This window comes from the organism of the source record quoted next, unplaced genomic scaffold (assembly GCF_019419815.1).
Source record: "Pyrus x bretschneideri cultivar Hongxiangsu unplaced genomic scaffold, Pyrus_bretschneideri_v1 Contig106, whole genome shotgun sequence".
Lineage (NCBI taxonomy): Eukaryota > Viridiplantae > Streptophyta > Magnoliopsida > Rosales > Rosaceae > Pyrus > Pyrus x bretschneideri.
This window is the reverse complement of record NW_025999398.1, coordinates 748,840-769,221: the sequence shown is the minus strand read 5'-3', so window position 1 is coordinate 769,221 and position 20,382 is coordinate 748,840. Positions and strand designations below refer to the sequence as shown.

At 38.4% G+C, this 20,382-nt stretch overlaps 2 pseudogenes; both read right to left on the bottom strand.

The window, feature by feature from the left end:
• Positions 1-352: 352 nt before the first annotated feature.
• On the bottom strand, positions 353-463 carry LOC125471285 (annotated as a pseudogene).
• Positions 464-19,770: 19,307 nt separating this feature from the next.
• On the bottom strand, positions 19,771-19,881 carry LOC125471284 (annotated as a pseudogene).
• Between the last annotated feature and the right edge of the window lie 501 nt (positions 19,882-20,382).

Sequence of the window (20,382 nt, the reverse complement as noted above, 5' to 3'; positions counted from 1 at the left end):
TTAGAGCTTTGGAGGACTTTGCTCAACCAATCATACCAAATTCACCTTCATGCATCTTGCTGCCCATAGAAGCTAGAAACTATGATCTCAAATCTTCACATTTTCATATGTTTCCCTCATTTTATGGCTTACCTAATGAAGACCCTTTAGCCCATATTAAAGAATTTTACAATGTTGTGAGTGGTTTACCTTTGCAGGGAGTAAGTGAAGCAAATTTGAGGATGAGAGTGTTTCCTTACACCTTGAAAGATAAGGCCAAGAGTTGGTTGATGACTCTAACACCAGGTTCCCTCACCACATGGGATGCCGTGGCTAAGAAATTCTTGGAGAAGTTCTTTTCCACTCAAAAGACAGCCACATTAAGGGGACAAATCTTCAACTTCAAACAAGATGATGGTGAACCTTTCAATGAGTGTTGGGAGCGTTTTAAAGGCCTCTTGTTGCAATGTCCACATCATGGGTTACCTTTTCACTTACAAATGCAAATTTTCTATGATGGACTAACCCAAAATTGTCAATCAACTGTTGATAATGCAGCAGGTGGAGCATTGAAGAAAAAGAATGCTCAAGAGTCATATAACATTTATGAGATGTTGGGGTCTAATGCTCAACACAAAGATTTAAGGGGTAAGAAAGTTGGAGTCTATGAAACAAGTTCTAACCATGAGCTTTTGTTGCAGGTAGCTAACCTAGAAAGGAAGCTTGAATCCGTGCTCAATATGGTGCCAAAAACTAATGAAGTGTGTGCCATTTGCAACATACCAAGCCATCCTACTCACCAATGTCCATCTAGGGAAGCTTACCCCGAGTATGTTCAAGAACAAGTGAACCTCATGAATTCTTACAACCAAGGGCCAAGGAATGATGTGTATTCAAATACATATAACTCAAGTTGGAAAGATCATCCCAACCTTTCATGGAAGAACAACAATCAATTCCAAAATTTCCAACCAAAACCTGCCCCTACCCTTGAGGACACGGTTAAATTGTTAGCCCAAAACACCTTGCAATTCCAACATTCCACCAATAGCACTCTTCAACAACATTCAGCAGCTCTAACCAAAATGGAGACACAATTGGGGCAGATTGCAGATGCCTTGAACCAAAGAGAGGTTGGGAAGTTTCCAAGCCAACCAGTGATACTCCAAAGGAACCAAGAGCAAGCCAAAGCAATCACTACAGTTAGAAGTGGTAAGGTTATTGATAATAGGGTTGGCAATGAAGTTACTAACGAATATGATCATGTGAATGCAGGTGTTACTCAAGGAGACAATGAGAAACCAAATGAGGAACCAAGCCATGCTACTTCCTCATTTGAAGCACCAAATCTTCACAAGGCCGAGAAACCATACACTCCACCAATACCATTCCCTGGAAGACTTGCCAAGAGCAAGCAGGATAAGTCATTTAAGGAGATTTTTGATATACTAAGTAAAGTGAATGTTAACTTACCTTTGCTTGATGTCATTAGGAACATGCCAGCATATGGGAAGTTCTTCAAGGAGTTGAACAGCTACAAAAGGAAGTATGGACCACATGAGAAGGTAGTCGTGTCTGAGAATGTGAGTGCAGTTTTGCAAAGAAAACTTCCACCAAAGCTCAAGGATCCAGGAAGTTTCTCTATCAACATCACCATAGGGGACAAGAAAGTAGAGAAGGCAATGCTTGATTTGGGTGCTAGCATCAACTTAATGCCTTATTCAGTGTATCTTCAACTAGGTTTGGGAGATTTGAAAGCCACCACCATTTCATTACAACTTGCAGACAGATCAGTTAAATATCCAAGAGGTATAGTAGAAGATATCCTAGTTCAAGTTGATAAACTAATCTTGCCTGCAAATTTTGTAGTGTTGGACATGGAAGAAGCTCCTATACATGATCGAGAGTTGCCTATATTGCTTGGGAGACCCTTCATGGCCACGGCCAAGACCATCATTGATGTGCAAAATGGACTCCTCACTATGACAGTGTTAGGAGAGACAGTTCAATTCAAAGTGTTTGAATCTCTTGCTCATCCTTCTTCATTTCTTGATTGTTATGCCATTGATGTGCTTGATTCACTTGTATTCTCTAAGTTCTTGCAGGCACAATCGAATGAACCATTACAAACTGTTTTGAGTCAATCTCAAGATGAATTTGATGAAGAAGATGCACTCATGGAAGAAGTAGCTGCTTTGGAAGCATTAGCATTGTATCCTTTGAATGTTTCACCTCTATTAGAGCCTTTAGAATCATCAATGTCACATTTAACTCCTTCTACTGTTAAGGCACCAAAACTTGAACTTAAACCACTTCCACCACATCTAAAATATGCATATCTAGCTGAATTTGAAACTCTTCCAATTATCATAGCTTCTGATCTCACCCCAAATGAAGAAGATAAACTAATTAGGGTGTTAAAAGAGTTCAAATCAGTTTTTGGTTGGTCTATTGCAGATATCAAGGGAATAAGCCCTACCATGTGCATGCATAGGATTCTCTTGGAGGAAGGGGCAAAGTCAACCCGTGAGCCACAAAGAAGACTTAACCCACACATGAAGGAAGTTGTTAGGAATGAAGTGTTGAAATTGTTAGATGTGGGGATCATATATCCCATTTCTGATAGCAAATGGGTGAGTGCCATTCAAGTGGTACCTAAGAAGGTGGGAATCACAGTGATGAAGAATGAAAACAATGAACTTGTGCCCACGAAGCCCACAGCTAGTTGGCGTGTTTGCACCGATTACAGGAAGTTGAATTCTAGCACTAGAAAAGATTACTTTCCTATGCCTTTCATAGATCAAATGCTTGAGAGATTGGCAGGGTATTCACACTATTGTTTTCTTGATGGATACTTGATAGGAGCATAATTAGGCGACTTACTTAGCTTGTTTTCGTGCATCTATGTTGGTAATTCATAGTTATTTTAGTCCTTTATGCTTCTTTTGTGTGTTTTCAGGTTCTAAGGGCTTAGGGAGCAAGAAAGTGCATTTTGAGGCTATTTGGGGCACTTTTGGGCATGGATTGGATAGCTTAATCATGGAGCAAAGAGGATGGACGAAATTGAAGCCTTGTATGCTCTTTGGGGACATCAAACAAAGGGCCTAGCCCAATCAAACAAATCCTTTGAGCCATGGAAAACCTCTAGCCCAATCAAACATATTATGCCATCCAAACCAACCTATTTTAGACCCATTCTATGTACTTAAACCCTAGCCTTTTAAAATAGCCTTATTATCACTTCCATTCACTTATCACTTATCAAAACCACCTATCATCACTTATCATCACCACTTATCATTCATTTATCACTTAACATATCATTCATTCATCTCCTTATCATAACCATACACCTATCACTTATCACTTATCACAACAACAACCTTGCACATGCACTCCCATTCTTTAACCCAATTCCTTTCCAACATCTCACATGCATTTCCACCTTCCTACTTCATCATTTCATCACATTCTCCCTCTTTAATTCCACATGCATTCACTTCATCATTACACCACCATTCATTCTTTATTCCACATACACTCATCATCACACAACCTAGCTAACCCTACATGCATTCTTTATGCAACTCTTCATCATTCCACCATTCATTCTTTATTCCACAAACAAGTCACATGCATTTCCACCTTCCTACTTCATCATTTCACCACATTCTCCCTCTTTAACTCATTTCATTATTCATTCACTTTGCATTCATTCAATTCCACCCCACATGCACCCTTTATTCTTCATCATTGCAACCATGGCACATTTACACCAACAAAACAACTCCCATGCCATGGCCTACTCATATTCCCATTTCCTTTCCAACATCTCACATGCATTTCCACCTTCCTACTTCATCATTTCACCACATTTTCCCTTTTATTTCCACATGCAATTCTTCATCATTGTAGCCACAAACACCTTAAACAAATAGCCATATACATCTCCACTCCTCCTATAAATACCCTTGCATTCATTCATTCAAAAATCATCTCATTTCATACACAACACACCACAAACACTTCCATCTTCTCCCTAGCCGTGAGTTTCTCTCCATTTTCTCCACCACTCCTCATCCATTTCCATAATCCCCCAATCCATTCAACACACCAACAACATCCCTTAGTCCTTGTGCCACAATAAAGAGGAAGATAAGAGGGCCTAAATGTTCATACAATTCACGTTTGAGTTGTTGGAATGTTTACCCGTTTCTTTGATTTCAATGTTTAAATTCAATTCTCCTTGTTTTGTAATATGAGGAATGGAAGAGAAGAGTGCCTAAACGTTCATACAATTCAAGTTTGAGTTGTTGGAATGTTTAGGTGTTTCTTTGATTTCAAAGTTATGAGGAACTAAACCCCCTTTAGCTAGGGGGTGATTCGAAACTATGTTTATGTTTGCAATATGAATTGATTAACTTTCGTTGGAATTTCATAAGTTGTGGATTCAATTTGTTTAACCGTTTGATTGATAACTTATTTATGTATGTTTATTGAGAATGCACGCTTAATTTTCATGCATGAATATGACGCTAGAATATAAGTGAGTTTCACCTAATCGTTATGAACTTATATTCACAAGTAGTGGAGGTTGCTTATAAACAATCGCGTTAAATAAATTCTTGGCATAAGTTTCATGCAATCATAGTAACGAATGCCTCGTCAACACTTATAGTTTTCATTGAACGTAATGATCTTTGATTGTATCTTTATTATGATGTCATGTAAGGAACTTTTGAAGAATGCTTTGGGTTGTCGTATGATGTCATCCAATTCATTAACTTAAGGAAAACTTGACGGTTAATTTAAGCGGACCTAATTAACCCGGGGTGTTGAGAAATCATAATTTATCGAAAGACCAACTGAGAATCAATCTTGTATGCAAGTGTAACATGTGTGGAGAAGAACCCCTTGGCTATTCCATCATCCATATTTTCATCTCATTCATATTTACGTTTTGCCTTTAATTACAATTTGTCCATTTAATTTAATCTCGTCCAAACACAATCCCCCCTTTACTTTATTGTCAAATTAGTTAGAAATCAATTTAGTTTGTGTTTTTAAAGCATTTTTGAGTCTTTTGGTTTGTCTTAATGTTTTAACGTTTAGTTTCACATTCTTTGAATCTAGTTTAGTGTTTTATATTGTTTTTACGTTTTTGAGTCAAAATCCAAGTGATTAACAATCCCTCCTAATCCCCGGTCCAGAACGATCCCTACTTATACCTACACTACAATTGTCAAAAAGAGGGTTTAATTTGTGTGCGTATAAATCTCGCATCAAATTTTGGCGCCGTTGCCGGGGATTAGCAACTTTGCTAATCTCTTGGATTGTTTTATTTTCGTTTGTGTGTATATATTTTTAGTTTTATTTCGTTGATTTTAGAAGCACAACATGGCACTTGATAATGCTTATCTTTTGTCACAGCTCATGGAAAGGTCCCAAATGCAAAACGTTGATATATTTGATCTTCAATCAAGGAATAACGTGTTTTCCAATACTTACAATTCGGATTGGAGTGATCATTCAACTTCTATGTGGTGGGAACCTCAAAATGTTCAACAAGAAAGATATTGGGAGCCACCTCATATTCAATATGCCCAACCAAACTTAAATTTGTCAATAGATTATAATCAAAAGCTTAATGAATTAATTTGTTTGGTGCAGGGTTCACAAAATCAAGCTAAGGAGACTCACCAAGAAACATATTGGCAACCATATGAGGATTCATATGCACCACCACAGCCTTCCCCTCAATCTTCACATCCAAATTCAGGTATATCAAATTATTATAAGGAAGTTATTCAACAACTGAATTCTGTGGAGCAGGGCAGGAAAGCTCAACCATTTCAACAAGACGCATTTTGGCGACCAATTGAGGATTTCTATCAAGCAAAAAAGTTGGCTGAGTGGAACAGTCAATTTAGGCAGAATGCAGAATGCATGGAACAAATTCAAGAACAAATGGTTGAAGATGAGCCCATGGATGAATTGCTACTGCTCGAAGAGGAGGAGGATGCACCAGGCACGGCAAGGGAAGAACAACCCTTGCCGCAACCTCCCAATATTCCTACACCACCCCATTCAAGTAACGTTGTTCCAAATTTAATTATTTCTAACTTTGTTCCCCCAAATGCACCTTTCCCTGGCAGGTTCATGCAATCCATGAAAGATGAGGGGAAGAAAGACATCTTGGACACCTTTCCAACAATTCACGAGGAAAAAGTGGTTGAGGAGCATCTTGAATTCATCAAGGAGGAAATTGGAGTGGATCACACAGCCACAACCTTCAAAATGTCCAATCTGAATGAAAACATCCCTTGTGCATTTGTTGAATGTGCTGCGACTTTAGAGCCAATATTGCAGCCCATAGGTAAGCCACCAACTCAAAATCCAAAGTCATTTTTGACTAATATGTTGTTGATGTCAATGATTAGGGCACCCACTCTTGAAATTCAACCATTGCCGGAACATTTCAAGTATCATCATCCATTCAATGATCAACTCCATGCCGTGGGTTCCATTAAGGCATGATTGTGTTCTTCGTCCGGCTGCAAGACGTTAAAGAAAGCGCTACTTGGGAGGCAACCCAATACAGTGAATAAAACAAAGCTTTTTCATTAATTTTCGAGAAATTACAAATGTATCTAACAAATGGAGCTTCACAAAGGTTGTTTTTGTTTTTGTTTGCGTGAAGACCCACTACGAGGCAAAACTCTAGAAGCGGAAGGCATAGGAGCGGAAGGCATAGGAGCGGAAGGCATCGGAGCGAGAGGCATGGGAGCGATAGGTATCGGAGATAGAGCATTCCAGGCCCCAATACTTGGCGGAACGCTGGATGACCCAGGAAAAAGGTGCCCCTGGAAGAAAGACGCAAGCCGTTGACGATCACTTTGCATCCGACCTTGAGATTCTTGCATCTCATCAAGCTTCCTCTTCATGCCCGACGAATAGTTATTGGCAAGCACATGCAAAGTTCTATTCTCGTACTTAAGTTGTTTGATCTCTTGTTTCAGGTTCTCCACCTCTGCCATCAAAGATTCAACCTGACGGGAGCGAGCAAGGAGGCGTTGGCCCATGTTTGACACAGAACCAGCGCACTGAACGCTGAGAGCCAGGGACTCTTGAACGGCCAACTCATCGGACTGTCCTGAAAGCAGCTGACTATCTCTGGGAGTGAGGAGGTTCCGAGCTACTATCGTAGCTGTTGTGGCGTCCTGCATCACAGAGTCTTCACCTGTAAGAGGACCGTTAGAAGAAAAGAAAGAAGGGCGCCATACGTTACCTTGACGCGGCACGCCCGTATCACTGCGGAGACTCAATTCTAAGCTAAGGTTCGATGGGTTTGCCATTTTTCAAAAGTGTTCAAAGAGAAGGGGTGGACGGAGTAAATTTTCAAAAGGGCCGGAGACGAGTATCAAGAATGGGAAATCTTCAAAGTATGTAAGTTGGCAGTGATCGATAGCTCTATAAAAAGCCAAGGCAACGCGTCCACCGATTCAAAAAGCCGGAATTTGAGGCGTAAAGTTCGGCGACGCTCCCTCGGCTTTTTCAGAAAACGCGTTCGACACGTGGAGGCCACCATCACAACTACACGTCTTTAGCCGACAAGCGCAAAGTTCGGCGACGCTTTCTCTGCTTTTCAGAAAGCGCCTGCTCAGAAATCGAAGAGGCGTCTTCAAAGATCGAAGAGTCGTCACTATTTCAAAAAGCTGGATTTGCGGGATCAAAACGTTTGTCGACAAGGGTAAAAGAACAGTACCACCACTTGCTATTGGGAAATCCCTATATTTGTCGACTTTCATCTTTTATGGCAAGGCAAACCTGAAGAAAATGCCCGACTCTTCCTCACCTCTGAAGGCGCACTCCCAGCAAAGCCTTTCGAATCACTCAATTTTTTCTTCTTCCCCAAAGATGATACCAGATGCCTGGAGTACAGATGACCCAGGAGGAAGCAGCACAACAAATACATGTGCTGATTCATTCACCGCTTCTTCAAAAGCAAAGGTATCTCATATCATCAAGGTCAAAAGCAAAAGTATCTCATATCATGCTCTTTCCCTGTCTTTTCCTTTGTCTTTGTTATTACTTGCATGGCAAAGTGAAAGAAGCAATCAGCCGGCACTTGGAGTCTATCTAGACTCTATTCCCTGGTTGCTTACCTAGCTTTGCTGAGCTATCCTCTAACCCTCTTCAATACGAATTGGAGAGATTGAACAAAGAAACAGATAAGAGGAGGAAGCTCAGACCTTCGGGGGAGACCAAAGGAAGCCTGCTGCCCAGTTCAAGAGTAGCACAAAGGAAAATCAACGATGGGAGCAGCGCAGTTCAAGAGTAAGCCTGTGGAAACTCAAGACGAAGCCTCACTGCAATCACCAAGGAGAAGATGGAACGAACACTCCATAACCAGATTTGCATCTCTAAACTCTTCTCTTTGTTAGATACATTCTGCCATGTTTAGTATGTTTAATTGCTGTTTATATGTTTGTTTGTGTTTAGTGTGGTTTTTAACATTGAGGACAATGTTTGATTTAAGTGTGGGGGAGATACTAAAGTGTTTTGATGCAAATTCGTAGGGTTTTATCCACCATAACTTCAAATGTTGTTTCTTGCTGTTTTTAAGTGTGTTTAGTGTGTTTTGACTTAAAAATTCAAAAATCACATAAAAATTTGAAAAACATGTTTTGAAAAGCCTAAAAAGAGTGTTTTGAGTCGTTTTTGTGTCGTAGGTCACCTTCCAACACAATGATAAGGATTTGGTTTCTAATTGCATGACTGTTAAAAAAAAGTTATAAACATGGAGAAAAGTTTGATTTACTCTTGGTATATGCTTGGTTATGGTTATAACGTATGAATTCACATGCAATCATAAAAGAAAAATTCGTTTTTGTAACATGCTTGAAGGAAGGAACTCAAACAAACGCTACAACCCTGAAAAACTTGAGCCTATAACGTTCTTTGGAGAGTATAATCTGTGATTTCTTGTTTTCTAAAGTTGTTGCATGATCTCATTATTATTTGCTTGGTTACTACTTAGAAGGCGTTTCATCATATAGTTCCAAATGCTAGAACTCATGCCCATTTCATTCAAAGCATGTTATTGATTTACATAACATATTCAAGATGAAGTTGTGTAATTGCCACCATAGCCAAATAACCTCACTTCCCATATTTCGTATATGTTGTAAGTTTTACCCCCGTTGAGCTTTGTTTAGCCTTTATTCTTTGTCAAACCACATTATCCTCACCTAGCCTAGTTTAGGACAATCCACACCTTTGTTCTTAGAAGATAGTGAGCATGACTTAAATGAATTCCTTTTGAGTTACATTATGCAAGAAAATGAGTGTGGGAGAAGGAATGCTTGTTCTTAAGTATGTTTTGAGTTTCAAAAGAAAAGAAAAACAGAAAAAAAAAAGAAAGAAAAAAAAAAAAAAAAAAAAAAAGCTTGAAAAAAATGAAAGAATGAGTGATTGAAGTAAGGGCTCAAAACACCAATTCTGGCCCTAAATTGTCTCCCTTTTTGTTCCAAAGTTGAGTTTTCATTCAAAAGTGAATTCTAAGTTGATTCAATTGCCTTGCTCACTATTTCTTTAAGAACCGTTGTTTTCCATATCCCTTCTTTGTTATCCACACGCCCCAAGCCCCATTACAACCCGTGACTTCAATCTTGAGTGTTATGTATTTCAATTGTGGAGTTTGAATTTGGTATGAGCATATGGTGTCACTGGTTCTCGCGTCTAAGTAGTAGCATTCCATTCATGAGATCATATCTAAACATGCTTATTAACTCTAGAAATTGCGTTCTTTGTGATACATATATGTGAGTGTTCGTTTTCATGTTTACATCAATCTTCTCACATATGACTAGATTAGGGTGTGTAGTTAGAAATTCTGAGTGAAAATCGAGTGCATATCTTGTAAGGAATTGAGCAAATTCTCTAAGGCATGTTACTACATTCAAAACATGGTTTTAAATGCTTAATTGTGAACTAGTATATGGTGACTATGATTAAGAATGTACTTAAGTGTGAAGATGACTAAAATCTGTGAGAATGATGATTTCTAACATGTCATGTGCATTGGAAATCCCTAAGACGGTTGTTGGAAGGTTTAGGTTGTGTTTTACTTGTTTTGTTTCGTTTCGTTTTGTTTGTTTTTCTTTCTGTTTTGCTCGAGGACTAGCAAAAGATAAGTGTGGGGGTATTTGATAGGAGCATAATTAGGCGACTTACTTAGCTTGTTTTCGTGCATCTATGTTGGTAATTCATAGTTATTTTAGTCCTTTATGCTTCTTTTGTGTGTTTTCAGGTTCTAAGGGCTTAGGGAGCAAGAAAGTGCATTTTGAGGCTATTTGGGGCACTTTTGGGCATGGATTGGATAGCTTAATCATGGAGCAAAGAGGATGGACGAAATTGAAGCCTTGTATGCTCTTTGGGGACATCAAACAAAGGGCCTAGCCCAATCAAACAAATCTTTTGAGCCATGGAAAACCTCTAGCCCAATCAAACATATTATGCCATGCAAACCAACCTATTTTAGACCCATTCTATGTACTTAAACCCTAGCCTTTTAAAATAGCCTTATTATCACTTCCATTCACTTATCACTTATCAAAACCACCTATCATCACTTATCATCACCACATATCATTCATTTATCACTTAACATATCATTCATTCATCTCCTTATCATAACCATACACCTATCACTTATCACTTATCACAACAACAACCTTGCACATGCACTCCCATTCTTTAACCCAATTCCTTTCTAACATCTCACATGCATTTCCACCTTCCTACTTCATCATTTCATCACATTCTCCCTCTTTAATTCCACATGCATTCACTTCATCATTACACCACCATTCATTCTTTATTCCACATACACTCATCATCACACAACCTAGCTAACCCTACATGCATTCTTTATGCAACTCTTCATCATTCCACCATTCATTCTTTATTCCACAAACAAGTCACATGCATTTCCACCTTCCTACTTCATCATTTCACCACATTCTCCCTCTTTAACTCATTTCATTACTCATTCACTTTGCATTCATTCAATTCCACCCCACATGCACCCTTTATTCTTCATCATTGCAACCATGGCACATTTACACCAACAAAACAACTCCCATGCCATGGCCTACTCATATTCCCATTTCCTTTCCAACATCTCACATGCATTTCCACCTTCCTACTTCATCATTTCACCACATTTTCCCTTTTATTTCCACATGCAATTCTTCATCATTGTAGCCACAAACACCTTAAACAAATAGCCATATACATCTCCACTCCTCCTATAAATACCCTTGCATTCATTCATTCAAAAATCATCTCATTTCATACACAACACACCACAAACACTTCCATCTTCTCCCTAGCCGTGAGTTTCTCTCCATTTTCTCCACCACTCCTCATCCATTTCCATAATCCCCCAATCCATTCAACACACCAACAACATCCCTTAGTCCTTGTGCCACAATAAAGAGGAAGATAAGAGGGCCTAAACGTTCATACAATTCACGTTTGAGTTGTTGGAATGTTTACGCGTTTCTTTGATTTCAATGTTTAAATTCAATTCTCCTTGTTTTGTAATATGAGGAATGGAAGAGAAGAGTGCCTAAACGTTCATACAATTCAAGTTTGAGTTGTTGGAATGTTTAGGTGTTTCTTTGATTTCAAAGTTATGAGGAACTAAACCCCCTTTAGCTAGGGGGTGATTCGAAACTATGTTTATGTTTGCAATATGAATTGATTAACTTTCGTTGGAATTTCATAAGTTGTGGATTCAATTTGTTTAACCGTTTGATTGATAACTTATTTATGTATGTTTATTGAGAATGCACGCTTAATTTTCATGCATGAATATGACGCTAGAATATAAGTGAGTTTCACCTAATCGTTATGAACTTATATTCACAAGTAGTGGAGGTTGCTTATAAACAATCGCGTTAAATAAATTCTTGGCATAAGTTTCATGCAATCATAGTAACGAATGCCTCGTCAACACTTATAGTTTTCATTGAACGTAATGATCTTTGATTGTATCTTTATTATGATGTCATGTAAGGAACTTTTGAAGAATGCTTTGGGTTGTCGTATGATGTCATCCAATTCATTAACTTAAGGAAAACTTGACGGTTAATTTAAGCGGACCTAATTAACCCGGGGTGTTGAGAAATCATAATTTATCGAAAGACCAACTGAGAATCAATCTTGTATGCAAGTGTAACATGTGTGGAGAAGAACCCCTTGGCTATTCCATCATCCATATTTTCATCTCATTCATATTTACGTTTTGCCTTTAATTACAATTTGTCCATTTAATTTAATCTCGTCCAAACACAATCCCCCCTTTACTTTATTGTCAAATTAGTTAGAAATCAATTTAGTTTGTGTTTTTAAAGCATTTTTGAGTCTTTTGGTTTGTCTTAATGTTTTAACGTTTAGTTTCACATTCTTTGAATCTAGTTTAGTGTTTTATATTGTTTTTACGTTTTTGAGTCAAAATCCAAGTGATTAACAATCCCTCCTAATCCCCGGTCCAGAACGATCCCTACTTATACCTATACTACAATTGTCAAAAAGAGGGTTTAATTTGTGTGCGTATAAATCTCGCATCAATACTCAGGTTACAATCAAATTGCAATCGCTCCGGAGGATCAAGAGAAAACAACCTTTACTTGCCCCTTAGGCACATTTGCATATAGGAGAATGCCTTTTGGACTTTGCAATGCTCCAGCAACATTCCAAAGATGCATGTTGGCCATCTTTTCTGACATGGTAGAAAGGTTCATTGAGGTATTTATGGATGACTTCTCAGTGTTTGGTTCCTCTTTTGATGAATGTCTTAACCATCTATCGTTAGTACTTCAAAGATGTCAGGAGACAAATTTGGTTCTCAATTGGGAAAAGTGCCAATTTATGGTGAAACAAGGAATTGTGTTGGGGCATGTAATCTCTAGCAAAGGAATGGAAGTGGACAAAGCCAAAATTGACGTCATCACCAATATGGTAGCCCCCACCACTGTGAAGGGAGTAAGAAGTTTTTTGGGCCATGCGGGTTTTTATCGTCGTTTCATTAAGAACTTTTCAATGATCACTCGTCCATTATGCAATCTGTTAGCTAAAGATGTTGTATTTCATTTTGATAAGGCTTGTATGGATGCATTCAATACTTTGAAAAATGAACTAACCTCGGCCCCTATTATTATGGCACCAGATTGGTCGTTACCTTTTGAATTAATGTGTGATGCCTCTGACTATGCTATTGGTGCAGTTTTAGGGCAAAGGGTGAACAAGCTTCCACATGTGATCTACTATGCAAGCAAGACTCTGCATGATGCTCAACTTAACTATTCCACAACTGAAAAGGAGTTGCTTGCTGTTGTTTTTGCCTTAGAAAAGTTCAGGTCATATCTTGTGGGGTCTAAAGTTATTGTTTTTTCTGATCATGCAGCCCTTAGGTACTTAATGACAAAGAAGGATGCTAAACCACGCTTGATTAGATGGATACTCTTACTACAAGAGTTTGACTTGGAAATTCGAGATAAGAAGGGCAGTGATAATGTTGTGGCTGACCATTTGTCCAGGCTTAATGAAACTCATGGAGTTGGACAACCTTTGCCCCTAAATGAATCATTTCCAGATGAACAACTCCTTGCTGTTCAAGAAAAAGAACCATGGTATGCAGATTTTGTTAATTATCTTGCTTGTGGTATAATGAGAAATGACCTTTCTTTTCAGGAAAGAAAGAAGTTCCTGGCCATGGTAAAGCACTACGTTTGGGACGAACCATATTTGTTTAAATATTGCCCTGATCAAATCATTAGGAGATGTGTCCCAGAGAGTGAGCAACAAAGCATTCTAACATTTAGCCATACATTGGCATGTGGAGGACATTTTGGTGCCAAAAAGACATCTCTAAAGGTTTTACAATCTGGTTTCTTTTGGCCTACTTTGTTCAAAGATGCTTTTGATTTTTGTTCTAAGTGTGATAGGTGCCAGAAAATGGGGAACATTAGCCGAAGAAATGAAATGCCATTGAACAACATTTTGGTGGTGGAGCTCTTTGATGTTTGGGGAATAGATTTCATGGGACCATTTCCATCCTCTTTTGGCTACTTATACATATTAGTGGCAGTGGATTACGTATCCAAATGGGTTGAAGCCATTGCTACAAGAACTAATGATCATAAGGTTGTGTTGAATTTTCTTAAAGATGTGATTTTTTGTAGGTTTGGAACCCCAAGAGCTATTATTAGTGATGGTGGCAGCCATTTCTGCAACAAACCTTTTGAATCCTTGATGAAGAAGTACAACATCAACCACAAAGTGGCAACCCCATACCATCCTCAAACCTCAGGACAAGTGGAGGTTAGCAACAGGGAGATCAAGAACATTCTGATGAAGACTGTGAGTCCTACAAGGAAGGATTGGTCATTGAGGTTGAATGATGCACTTTGGGCATATAGAACAGCATACAAGACCCCCATTGGCATGAGTCCGTATCGCCTTGTGTTTGGGAAAGCTTGTCATTTGCCAATGGAGCTTGAACACCGTGCATACTGGGCCATCAAGAAGTTCAACTTTGATTACAAGGATGCTGGAATAGCAAGGAAGCTCCAACTTAATGAGTTGGAAGAACTTAGAAATGAGGCATATGAGAATGCCAAAATCTACAAGGAACGGACTAAGCTCTATCATGACAAGGCCATCCTAAGGAAGAAGTTTCACCAAGGTATGAAAGTACTTTTGTATGACTCACATTTGAGACTTTTTCCAGGAAAACTGAAGTCTAGGTGGGTGGGACCATTCAAAGTACTGCAAACATTTCCCCATGGAGCTGTGGAGATAGAGAACATGAAGAATGGCACCTCTTTTAAAGTCAATGGGCAGCGATTGAAACCATATTTGGAGAAAGTAGAGGAGGAGCCAGTGTATCAAGTTGTAGATTTTCTTGAGTTTACAACACCATGAACAAGCTACCATGTCTTGCCTAGACATTAAATAAAGCGCTTGCTAGGAGGCAACCTAGTGTGGTTTGTGTTCTTTCCTTATTTTGTGTTTATGTTATTTCCATTCCATATTCTTTGCCTATTTACTTTGCATACAATTTTAAGCATCGAGGACAATGCTTAGTTTAGGTTTGGGGGTGTGGGATGGAAAGTTTGTGTTTGTATTTGTTTTATGTGTTAGTTTGGTTAAGAGTGTTTTGCTTTCATTTTGTTCAATTTGTGTGGGTTTGTTTTAGTTAAGTGTGTTTTGCTTACTAATATGAACGTATATGAGGGTTATGTTTGAAAATAAACGATTGGGTTGCTATGAAAAAGTGTTGCATCTTGTTGTCATGTATTAAGCTTTAACTCTTGGAATTATGATGATAGAGGTACCATACTTAAATTCTGGAAGAAGAATAGTGGAGACTACCCTAGTGAGTTATTTTGAGCGTAATTGCTTCTTTGAGAGGGTTTAAAGTGTTTCTACTCCTATCTTTTTCTTTCAATTTCACTCTAAATGATCTCATTACTTCTATTTTGTTTGGATACTAAGAATCATTCTCTTTTGCAGATACCATGTGTTTAGTGTCATTCATGAATGAACTCAATGAGATGATGTTAGGCTATGCATGTTCAACTACTAAAAGGCTTAAATCCTACCCATTTGTGTGCTCCATTCACCCTTGTTGCAGCCAAACACTTTAGCCTAATTCTTTCATCACCCACACCATAATCTACCCATTCTAGCCCATTACAAGCCATACCTTATAGTTTGGGGAAATACCAATGTGATGAAGACTAAGGGCAGATTGAGTTATAAAGCAAGATTGTGGCGTGTACCGAGGGCACCTATGTTGAAAATGTTTCTAAAAAAAAAAAAAAGAAAAGAAAAAAAAGAGGATCAAAGTGGATACAAATTCCAAATCGCCTAATTATAAAGCATAGGGCCTGGACGCCAAAAACAAAAGAAGACAAATGCCAGTGAAGAGCCTCAAAGACACCTTGGTATGCCCCAAACTCTAGCATTTCATATCAAGTCTTTCATAACCTATACCCTAAGCCTTGCATTACAACCTTGAGAAAGACCTAGCTGATCATTGAGGATGTATTCATGGGTGATGGTAAGGGTGTGTGTTATCTATATTCTTAGCATTTGATTCATTTCATGAGATCTACTCAGAAACTGTGCTTCCATTTCAGATTTCATATGTGAGAATTTTGATTTCCTTTACATAATTTCACTCATATATGTTGTTGAGAGACTAAACCTTAAGATCTGAGTGAAAACTTGAGTGGAAGCTGTGAGGAGTAGAGTTGAGGCGAATTCTATCTTAAGCATTTGGGTATGGTGACCTTGAAGTTGTAAGACATTGAGAAATATCTTTATACGTTACAATTGATACGATTCTTTGAAGTGGCAAACTTTTGAGTTGAAAGAATGACAAAACCTTCATTGGTTCTTATTAGTTTGTTTAAAGCATGTTTTAGCCAAATTGTTTGCAGTGTTTGTAGATGTTTGTGGGTGTCATCACTGTAAGCCCTCAGGAGACACAACTCCTCCAACTAGGGACACCTATGGGTTCAAAGGCTTGTTGCACATGCTCAGTGCAATCGTTTAGCCAGCGAAAGTGGTTTAGTTAGATGTTTGTGTTTCGTGTGTTTTAGTTTTAAGTTTGCTCGAGGACTAGCAAAAACCAGGTTTGGGGGTATTTGATAAGTCACATTTTGCATACATTTATATCTTCCTTATTTGGCGTCTTTGTGATTGTTTTGGATTAAACTAGTTGCATTTTACATTATTTGGTGTTAGTGTGCAGCCAAGTGTGAATTTGGATCAATGGGAAGGCAAATGAAGTAAAAACATTCCAGAAAAGATGTGAAGTGTTAAGAAATGCAATTCGGCCATTTTGGGTGATTCTAAACAAGGCAAAATCATTGAAGTCAGCTATGTGTGTTCCAACACCAAAACATGCATTCACATGCATGTCACAACCTTGGCCGTGTGTTCCCATATCATCCCATCATTTTATGCAATTCTAGCACCAAATCAGATTCCTCACAATCTGGCCGTGCATTCCACTCCTTGTCCATCTCCCTTTTGCGCCATTAACACCCATTTCCATCACTTAATTCATTTCAGCCATTTTGACACCAACAAACACAATCATTCCATGCCGTGCACTCACATGCATGATTCACAATCTGACCATGCATTCCATTACATTTCTCCACTTCATCTTGGCAGAAATACACATGCACCTCAATTAAATAAACCCTAAGCCTGCATATTTCCCCTTTGTCCATGCCGTGTGCTCCCTTTCCCCTTTCCAGATTTGTACAAAGCAATTTCTGGTGCTCCAATTCACCTTTGCAGGTTCCACTCACTTGTTGCAGCAAGGGCACATGCATTTTGATTAAACAAACAACATACTTGCAGACTTTGTCCATGCCGTGCAACAAACACCTCAGAAACCCATTCAATTCCAGCTCATTTGATGCTATTCCATCTCACTTGTGCAGATGGAGATCCAATCTGAATGTTGGAGCCATATTCCTTTCTATAAAACAAGTCTCACTTCACACAAGAGGGGTTCGGCATACTTCATCTTCATTCAGTCCATTACACACGCGAAAAAAACCTCTCCCATTTCACTCCATTTTCTGTCCATTTCTGTCCCAAGGACAGAAACCATTAAAACATAACCATTCTACCTTCATCCGCACCACATTTGGAGAAGCAACATCAAGGAACTCTTCAAGGACTTCAACATCAGTTTTGCTTCAAGGGTTTCTCCTTCTTAATCTTATGTTCACTCATGTTATTTATTTTTATGTTAAACCTTTGTAAACATGAAGTGTAACTAATCTTCCTCTAGGGATTCGATGTAACCTTGCAAAGTTTGCCATGTAATTAAGTTAGAATGCTCAATTTGTTCATCTATTTCTTGTTTCATTCTCTGATTTAATGGTGACTTAGTGTGTTGATTTTAATGTTTGATCATCATTTGAATTAATCACAAAGTTGTGTAGCCAAGATTAGAACACACATCATGCATAATCTTGGTAGATATGTGAATGAATGAAGGGAATGTTTAGCACACATCCTGCCGAGTTATTCCCTTTAGTTTTATGAAAGTTTCTTGTGCATTACGTACTCTTGATTATGAACCAAAGTTGCACATCACAATTAGGTTCATGATTAGAGACATTTGATCAAATCCACACATCATATGGTTGATCATGTCCAAGTGAAACAAACTCAAGAAATAGGTAGATGAATGAGTACAAACTAACTTAACAAACATGGACTTAGTTGAGCAATGGTGAAATCGAATCCCTAGCTTCATTTCCATTGGAACTATCTCATTGTATTAGTTGTTGATTCATTTATTTGTGTTTACTTCATTTTCGTATACTTTCAAGTTACAACAACAAATCTGCCTATTTAGACTAGTTTGATTCATTTCCAAATCTGCCTATTTAGACTAGTTTGATTCATTTCTTAATATGCCTAGTTTGATTAGTTTGATTCATTTCTTAGAGTTCTTGCAAAACAAGTAGTTACATAGGTCCAATTAGTCCCTGTGGATTCGACACCCTTGCTTGTGCCATTATACTAAATATATTCTAGCATTAGGAAGGAATTATACATCAACAAAAATGGCGCCGTTGCCGGGGACTGATTTCAGTCCCTTGTAATTGCTTGTTTGCTTGTTTGCTATTTTGATTAGTGTCGAGGTTCATAACTTGTCGAATGGATAACTGGAAGTTGATTTAAGTTGCATATATTTCAGGTGTGGAGAAGAATCCCTTAGCCATTCCATTATCCATTGGTTTACATCAATTTGCTTTACAATCTGTTTTCGTTACAATCTGTCCATTTAATTGAATTTCGTCCAAATACAATTCCCCCCATATTTTGTTAATTCTTAGGCTTAGAATCTGTCTTATCTTGTGTTTTGAAGCATTTTGAGTCAAGCCCAAACCTAATTTTCGTCCAAAGTTGAGTTTAGTGTCAAAACTGCCCAGTTTGTGTTTTTAGGCAGTTTTGAGAGTTTTTAGCTTGTTTTGAGTCTTGTGAATCTGTTTTGAGTCCCTTGAGCCTTTTCAAACGTTTTTAAGTTTATTTTTGTTCATTTCATTGTTGTTTGCTAGTTGATCTTTGTTCTTTTCATTGTTGGTTTGATTCTTGATTTTCATTCAAGCTTGTGTTACTTTGTTTCAGGTAGTATATGTCAAATAGACTTGTTGAGTTAGGCCAAAGGATTGAACGGTTAAAGGGCCACACTTTGGACAACTTTGTGCCATCAAGTTCATCCATTAGCCGTGAGGAAGAGGAAAGGATTTCACCTAGTTCAACAAGTAAAGGATCTGAGCAATTTGATTGGGAAAGAGAGGAAGAGATGGCGGGCAACCAAGATGAACTTAGAGCTTTGGAGGACTTTGCTCAACCAATCATACCAAATTCACCTTCATGCATCTTGCTGCCCACAGAAGCTAGAAACTATGATCTCAAATCTTCACATTTTCATATGTTTCCCTCATTTTATGGCTTACCTAATGAAGACCCTTTAGCCCATATTAAAGAATTTTACAATGTTGTGAGTGGTTTACCTTTGCAGGGAGTAAGTGAAGCAAATTTGAGGATGAGAGTGTTTCCTTACACCTTGAAAGATAAGGCCAAGAGTTGGTTGATGACTCTAACACCAGGTTCCCTCACCACATGGGATGCCGTGGCTAAGAAATTCTTGGAGAAGTTCTTTTCCACTCAAAAGACAGCCACATTAAGGGGACAAATCTTCAACTTCAAACAAGATGATGGTGAACCTTTCAATGAGTGTTGGGAGCGTTTTAAAGGCCTCTTGTTGCAATGTCCACATCATGGGTTACCTTTTCACTTACAAATGCAAATTTTCTATGATGGACTAACCCAAAATTGTCAATCAACTGTTGATAATGCAGCAGGTGGAGCATTGAAGAAAAAGAATGCTCAAGAGTCATATAACATTTATGAGATGTTGGGGTCTAATGCTCAACACAAAGATTTAAGGGGTAAGAAAGTTGGAGTCTATGAAACAAGTTCTAACCATGAGCTTTTGTTGCAGGTAGCTAACCTAGAAAGGAAGCTTGAATCCGTGCTCAATATGGTGCCAAAAACTAATGAAGTGTGTGCCATTTGCAACATACCAAGCCATCCTACTCACCAATGTCCATCTAGGGAAGCTTACCCCGAGTATGTTCAAGAACAAGTGAACCTCATGAATTCTTACAACCAAGGGCCAAGGAATGATGTGTATTCAAATACATATAACTCAAGTTGGAAAGATCATCCCAACCTTTCATGGAAGAACAACAATCAATTCCAAAACCAAAACCTGCCCCTACCCTT